Source organism: Pteropus medius, unplaced genomic scaffold (genome assembly GCF_902729225.1).
Source record: "Pteropus medius unplaced genomic scaffold, Ma_sr-lr_union100, whole genome shotgun sequence".
Taxonomy (NCBI): Eukaryota; Metazoa; Chordata; class Mammalia; order Chiroptera; family Pteropodidae; genus Pteropus; species Pteropus medius.
The window spans coordinates 2,357,987-2,366,306 of record NW_024344378.1 but is presented as its reverse complement, the minus strand read 5'-3'; the positions used below and the strand labels follow the sequence as shown (position 1 = coordinate 2,366,306).

General features: G+C 44.9%; 1 pseudogene; it reads right to left on the bottom strand.

The window, feature by feature from the left end:
* Positions 1-7,857: 7,857 nt before the first annotated feature.
* LOC120609969 (uncharacterized) lies at positions 7,858-7,976 on the bottom strand (annotated as a pseudogene).
* Positions 7,977-8,320: the final 344 nt, after the last annotated feature.

Below are 8,320 nucleotides of genomic sequence, written 5' to 3'. Positions count from 1 at the left end.
ATATTTAAAAAATAGGCAGTACCTCCATGAGATTTGTTGTAAGAGATCCAGATTTGTAGAGTTCTTTATAGATTTCAAAGGATGAGTGTGTGGCTCTGGATCCTCCCTGGTCTGACCTCTGGCTGACTACGTCTTTCTCAGGGCACAGAATCAAGTGGGGGGAGGCCTGCTGTCATTCACCCCCGGAGGGTCACTTTGTTTCGGGGACAGTTGCCTGGGTCAGTAATTTTGACTAAGATCCACTGGAATTGGAAACTTTGAAAATGGATAAAAATATTCACCCTAGCAAGTCTCGCAGGGTCATGACGACCACCTAAGAAACCCCAGGAATCAACCTTTGGTGACACAAAATATCGCCCAGTGTCATGTGACGATGACACTTGTGTTTAGATCCTGTCCCGTTTCTCTGCGTGCTCCCTGTTTTCCAGCGACTCTTCACCTCCCATGTGCTGGATCTAAAATGGCCACGAAGGCCACCGATTCCTGGGCCACCTTCCCATTAGGACGTGGATCTAATCCCGTGAACGTGGTCCTGCCTTAGGGACGAAAAGGATGAGACGCGGTTGACTTCTGAAGCCTGCTCCCGGAGGGCGTGGTCTGTGTCTCCGTCTGTCCCCTTCATCACCCCTCCCCTCCCCTTCCCTCCCCCCTCCTCTCTCTCTGCCTCCCCCTCCCAGGCGTGAACAGGGACGTGATACCGTGTGATTACGCCTGGCAGCGAAGTGTAAGTGGGGCAGCTGTGTCTCCTCCCTGGATGCAACCCCGTTTCTCGTTCTTCCTGCAGCTCGTGAGGGAGCGGCTGGGGCCGACTCACGGGGCGCAGCCATGAGATGGCAGTGTTCCCATCCGTCTGGGCTCCTGAGTAAGCGATCGGCAAGCACACGTGCAAGTCCGCGCTCCTTAGTCTTTAATTATTAGACTTTTAAAGAGAATATATAGGAATGTCGAGAGAGGGATGAAAATTAGAAAAGAAATCAGAGTCAAAAATCGAGAGCTTTTCTCCTGCCGGGGGCACGTGGCCGCGCCCTTTCATTCTCTGAGACGGAGGGACAACTTCGCGCGTTTGCTGGGAAAACGCTGGGCACTTACAGCCGTCGAGCAAATTGATTTTTCTTCACGAGCGTATTTTTCTTTTTATATTTTCTTTTCATTTTTACGTCTCTACAGAAGATAAATTACACGTTAGACAGGTTTTCCATCTTTCGATAATCTAAGTCAAGGGTACAAAAGTTGAAGAATTGGGCCGCCTTTTCGCTGCCAGGAATGGAATGCATTAACATTTAAAACTCACTGGCGATATTGATCGGAGGCTGGAGACGCTGTTTAATTGTTCTAGTTCTACCTCTGCCATGGAGGCGAGCTGCAAGCTGACCGGACTCCACGTTCAGTGTGGAAGAAAGAGCCAGCGTCGCCTTCTTTCTTTGATTCCAGTGTCTTCCTTTTTCCTGCCTCTTCCTTCCACTGTTTATGCTCGGAAACGGGTGATTCTCGACCCCGCTCCCGCCACCTTGCCCAGAACACAGGATCAGCCTTGCAGACCGTCACGTAGCCCCCGCTCCCTCACCTGCTCAGAGGAGCCGGACAAGCTTCTCATTTCTATGGCACTGACTTTTAGCTCTGTTAAGACCAATGACAAAAGAACTATTTTTGGTGCCTCCATGAAAGAAACACGCCGGGGCCTGTTATTTTCAGTAATCCTGCTATTCAGAGAGAAAAGTGCCGACAAAGCCAGTCTTCAGCGACCAGCACTAACCTCTCTCACCTCCGTCGGTCCGTCCTCTGCCCTGGGCCAAAGGTGCCACCTGTCACGGCGAGTGAGCCCTGCTGCTCGTCTCTGCGAAAACGGAGTCCAGGGGGTGTGGCCCCCTGTGTCGCGGCCCAGATTAGGCGTCTTTAAAATAGTTTTTTTTTTGGTAATCTTCAGGTGTTGAACTGGGGTGTCACTTTAGCACCTCGTCACGGGAGGTGACTTGGAAGCGTCATCTCCTCTATTCTCCTCAGTCTCTGCCCCCACAAACATGAGATGCCCGTGCCTGTGCAAATTAAGGTTTGGCTGACGTCACCAAGCAAGTGGAGGCAAAGCCCCCCGATGGTGGCATAGGAAGGTCACTCCCAGACTGTCCGTGCGCATCTGGAAGTCGACAGCGTGCGCGTATACTAGTGGACACGGCCTGTGTCAGCCACTAATGAAGGGGGTGTGACAAGGGCGCTGCACAGGCACAGTCGCCGGCAAGAAAAATAAAGTCGATGGGAACAGTCAGTGAGAAGAGACTGAACTTGGAAGAAGTCTCTAGACTATTCTGCGGGATGAACGTGGGCGGCGCGGTGGAGATATAATTAAGATAATTTGGGGAATAATTTATGTCAATTCTGAGAAGTTAAAAATAACTGCAGGGTTTTAAATTTGGATGACTAATAGAATGTAGTGCCTGCAAATTAAAAAAAAAAGCCTAATGGGGAAGAGATTTAGAAAGATACAGTACAGGCAAAGAAAACTGAGATAGGTCGGTCTAAGGAAGAGAAAACGAGCGAGAGGGAACGATAAGCGTCCAACATATTGAATACTGAAATAGAGAAGATAGGGAAGGTTGGTCATGTTTTTTGGATGTTTTTATAGGAGACTGATTTAAGAAGAATCATGAAAATTAAGGGATATGAATCCAAAAACAATTTTAAATATCTGTTCTAGCAAAAAAATGGATTGAGAAGTTTTGGTAAGCAGCGAACGCTTGTGGTGTTCGAGTTGAGCCAACGGCTCCGGGAGGCGTGAGGGGGGCTCTCGCTTAGGGGGACAGAACGTCCTCGCCCCAGCACCTCCCTCCCACCCCCACGGACGGCGTCTCATCCCGGATTCAAAACAAAGGGAGGCCTTCGGGTTCCCTCCGGCCGCAGCCCCACCGCATTCAGAGAGCAAAGCCCTGCTGAAGCGATCACGCTTTTCCTTCCCATTCTTTACTTAACGCAATTCCCCAGCCACCTCCCCCCGACCTGCTTCTTGTCGGTCATATCGCTGACTCCACGTTGCCGCATCCAACAGTCAGTCATCAGCCTTCTCTTATTTTACTCCCTGTTGCTACAGTGAAACTGGTTTTCCATCTTCTCTCTGGCTTCCTGCTCCTTCTCAATTTCCCTTCACACATCCTCCTGTTTATCTAAGTGTTCTCGTCCCTCAGGGGGCTCAGGCCAGAGTCCTCTTTTCTTCTATATACGTTTTTGTTTTATATGTCAAGCTATCGCAATAAAGCTGTTTTGAAAATGTAATAATTTGTTTACATAGCAACAGAAGACTAATACCAGGGCCAAAGGATTGTGGATGTTGCTGGAGTAAGGGGGACTGTTGGCGAGATACGGAGGGCGTAGTCCAAGGATCTAAATTTAAATTTTAGAGGTGACGCAGCTATTCTGATAAAACAAGCCTAGGGTATGAAGGTTAAAGAGAGATACTGAGGAAAGTGGTAGGGAAAAATCATTTAGAAGAACCCTAGGTAAGAAGAACCCAAGGTACCGAGGGAGAGGAGAGAATACGGTACCGGACGCTGGGCCTCTGCCTCCCCTCCCCACCCCACCTCTACACCTGTAAGCTTTCGTTGTCTTTACCTGGGCAAATTTCGTTTTTCTGTCTCTCTTAAAATTTGTTTTCATATTAACTTAATTGTAACAGTTTTTGTACTTATTGGCTCTATCAAACACCTTGAAGTGGGATTATATATTGTTTACTCCTGGATATCCAGTGCTTGTCGAGGCTTTGCTCAAAGGCTGGTTCTCCTCTCTAATTCTAAGCCAATGTTTATGAGAATTATACTAATAAAAGTCGAAAAGCCTGATGTCGTGTGTACGTACGTGTATTTCTTCCTATTTAAATTTTAGTTATTTGCATTAGCTGAATAATTTACCTTTCTCTCGTCGATTTTGTCAGGGCTCCCTGGGACTCTACTACAAACTGAGATGCACAGGCTGTGTCTGTATTCTGCTTGTTACCCTAAGTAGCACACCCTTAATGTCCTAAAATTGCTTGTAGTACTCTAATTTGGAAATACACTGGTCTGGCCAGACTGGCTCATTCTCCACTTATTGGACTGCAAAGGTTCATGTGCAAAATGGAGGCTCATTCTGAATATTTATTTTTCAGAGAACACCAAGTATCTATTTTCGTGTTTTTTTTTTTTTTTAAACTACGCCGAATTTGATCACAGATATTTAAATGACACTAAAGGCAAAGCGCAGAAACGTTAGACAAATTCGTGCTCTACCACAGTATCATCACAACTTCCGTAACCATTTCAGCGACAGTTGGTAGAGATGTCTAGGAATAGACTACACACAAAATGAAAGCAAAGTCATTGTCATGGGGTGAACTTGGAATCCAAAGTTTCTGCCTCTAATTTCCTGTGCTGTTCACTCACTGACCTCGGCAGGGTAACTGTCTGTGAGACAGCAGGGTTTAAAATAGGGTTTCCCACTGAGACAAAGAAATCTCACTGAATAACTTGGAAAAATGATAGCTACCCTGAAATTTATTGTACATACAAACACCCTTTGGATGTTTTTCTCCCTTTCTTTGTAGGGCCTGCTTTTCACGGGGTCGTACATCTGAGGCTCTTGGGCATTCAGTATTAACGGCGCAGAGGTTCGAGTGTGTTAGGGACCCGGGCCGAACCACAGTGCTGTGCACATGGCAGGAGCTTCATTTTATATTTGTGCAGAAGTGTTCTTTGTCTTTTTGTGTCCTGGTTGAGTGACATCAGTCCTTAAATGATATAAAATCTCTAATTTACCCAAGGAGAAGATGCATTTGCTCTATACATTATTCTGTGCTTAGTATTTATAATTATGTGTATTTACAAAAATGCTTTTTTAGAGTAGTTTTAGGTTTACAGTAAAATTGAGAGGAAGGTACAGATATTCCTCATATACCTCTGCTCCCAGACACACACAACCTCCGTCACCATCAACATTCCCACCGGGCAGATGAACCTACATTGGCACATCATTATCAGCCTAGTCTGTAGTTGAAATCAGGGTTCACTCTTGGCGATGTACATTCAATGGGTTCAAACAAATGTATACTGATATGTATCCATCATTATAATATAATTCAGAATATTTTCACTGCCCTAGACATCCCCTGTGCTCTGCCTATTCATCCCCTCTCCCCTGCCCCCTCTGGCAACCACTGATCTTTTTACTGTCTCCATAGTTTTGTCTTTTCCAGAATGTCATACAGTCGGAATTGCACAGTGTGTAGCCTTTTCAGATTGACTTCTTTCGCTTAGTCATATGCATTTAAGTTTCCTCTATGTCTTTCATGACTTGATGGCTCATTTCTTTTCAGTGCTGAATAATATCCCATCATCTGGATGAACCACAGTTTATTTATCCATCACCTACTGAAGGATATCTGGGTCGCTTCCAAGGTTTGGCGATTATGAACAAAGCTGCTGTAAAAGATTTTTGTGTGGACATTTTCACCTCTTTTGGGTCAACCAGTAATTTTCAAAGCTATTCTGTTTGCCTCCCTTTCTGAGGTCTGTTGGACTTTTTCTCATTTATTTGAGATATATCAAGTATTTCCAACACTTTCTATTTTTCCTTGTTAATTATGTTTCTTTATGTTTCCTGTCAGCAGAGAACTCTAATAGGGCAGGCCCTATAGTTGGGCCAGAGCCTACCAGCATGGTTTCGGAGAGTTCTGTAGACGGACTCTAATTCCAATTGTGCAATTCCAAGCTCAGAACCTTACTTGGACAATGCTATATCAGTCTGGGAGGCTGACAGTGATAAACAAGAAGTCCATTCTTATCTGGGCATACTGTATCAACGCTGTGCACTATTTTTATACTTTGTATAACTATCACATTGTATGATTATATGTGGATGACTTATAACCGGCTTTGATAAAGTACTCTCTAACACATCCCCATACTATAAGCCTAAGTAAAGAACCAACAGCCCAAAACTTGATATATATTTTATACTATACATGGATTTGAAGGAAGAAAGTTGATCTTCTAGAAGATCTAATATGTTCTTTGTTTACTTAGACATCATCTTTATGCACAACTGTGTAATTCCTGGTGATGATTTTGGGGTCTGGAGGCCAGAACTTATGTCTTAGATGAATACTCATTATTCTATCTGCTGTGCACACTGACCTTGCTGACTTCCTTCTGTATTCGTTATACAATAAGCCCCGGCTGGTTATGCAGGTGCCATCTGCACCTGGGTCTTTCAGCCAGTCTGAGCCAATCAGCAAGGTGCAGGTCCAGTGGCTGAGCTCTCCTGTACGTGATGTTTATGTATTTCCCTAATTCCGAGTAGTCTTTTCATAATTTTGTTATACAACCTTTCCTCCATTTGAACATAAACTATCTGCTTATTAAAAGGAAATAATTCAAAGGTTTAAGTGTGAAAAACCCACTTTCCCCAAATTTGTTACTGTTTATTTTCATTTTTAAATAGAGTTGGTTATCTAGAAGGCCTGGGCTCCAAACATAGCGTTTCGCATAGCCTTAGTGACCTCTAATATTGAAGCTCGGATACGTTATTGTTTAAGTTGACACTAAAGAACATCTGTCGTGTTAACTCACAGGGTCGTTGTGAAAACGGAATGATATGGAATCTGATTTCTATACACGGGAAAGAATTTAGACTGCATGGTTCAAACTTTTTCATCATATGGACAGGAAATTGAGAGCCAGATAGCGTGAATAAATTGCCAAGGCCGCATACCTAATTAGAGACCCTGTAATGTATATAAAATACTTTCTAAATGTAATGGGCAAAACAAATAATCAAAAATCTAGAAACAGTAACATGATATGAGAACCACTGTATTCCCAATGTGCATGGGGTGACCGAAGGTTGTAAGTAGGATGTGAGGTGTCATTTGCGTGGGAGTAAGGTACTCAAATGCCATGAATCCTCTCTGACAGGATTATACAGACTGAAAGAAGACCGTTCAGAACGTTGTTTGTACCTGTCATCACTTACTTATTTTTATATCTTCTCTATAAAATAAAGCATCAACTGAAGTTGAAATAGCGATGAAGAAAAGGTCTGCTGGGTAAGCCTGGGAGTGTTCACATTTGTATTTATCTTCATTCCCTCCTGAGAGGGAAAATATGAAATTGACAGATTGCCTAATGTGTTTGACCTTATTAAGTGGTGTTTTGCATTTATATTGAAGAGTTTGAAAAGAATTAGAGATTGATGTTTAGAAAACTAAGAGCATTCATTCATACTTTAGTTTTCCCCTTTAACGAATATTGATCAAATGTCTGTGTCAGGCACTGTTCTAGACACTGGAGATGCAACGGTGGACTGAAATGACAAGGTCGGGGGGCAGGGGGTGTGGCTGGTATTTTCGAGGTACGGCAAGAAGGCCGTGGACTGGCTCCTCCAAGAGAGGGTCCAATAGAAAGTTCACCTCTTGCACCCTCCCTCTGCCCCCAACACAGACAGTCACACACAGCACACACACACGCACAGATACACATGCACAGACACACATGCAGACGCTCACACACGTGCGCAGATACACATGCACAGACATACATGCAGACGCACACACACATGTAGACACACACTTGTGCACAGATATTCATGCGCAGATACACACACCGCATACACACCCACATGCACAGACACGCACACATGTAGACACACAGATACACACATGCAGACACACACACACACACACACACACACACACACACAATGCAAAGCCCCCTCCGGCCGGCGACCTGATTTAAGAGAAGCAGCTGTGGCTGGGACACGTAGCAGCCCCATATCTAGACTCCTCCCAGCACGGTCCTTCTGCTGACTCTAATTTATTTATTTATTTATTTTTATTTTTTACGCATATAGCACCTGGTCTTCCTAGGTGGTCTCCCATCCAAGTACTAATCAGGCCCGACCCTGCTTAGCTTCCAAGATCAGGCAGGATCGGGTTTGTTCAGGGTGGCATGGTCGTAGACCCGCCAACTCTAATTTTATTCAGCTGGTGCTCACGTGGCTGCGGTGATGCCAAGGTCCCCTATACACATCTGTTCCTCTCTTGATGGTGACGTTTTTATTTCTGAGAGGCTTGGGAAGAGAAATCACACGAACACTCACTGATTGAACCATCTCCTCACCAGAGCGACGGCCTCTTCATTTCCCACGTCTCACGAGGAAGCCCCTCTGGGACTCTAACTGGCCCTGAAAACCTGTCGGAGCCAGGCAGGGTTCCAGTGTCCGTGACAGAATCCCCAGCTCCGGTCCCACCCAGCTCCAGGTGTAGCGTGTGGGCCAAATGAGGCTTCTGGAGTGAAAAGTATTA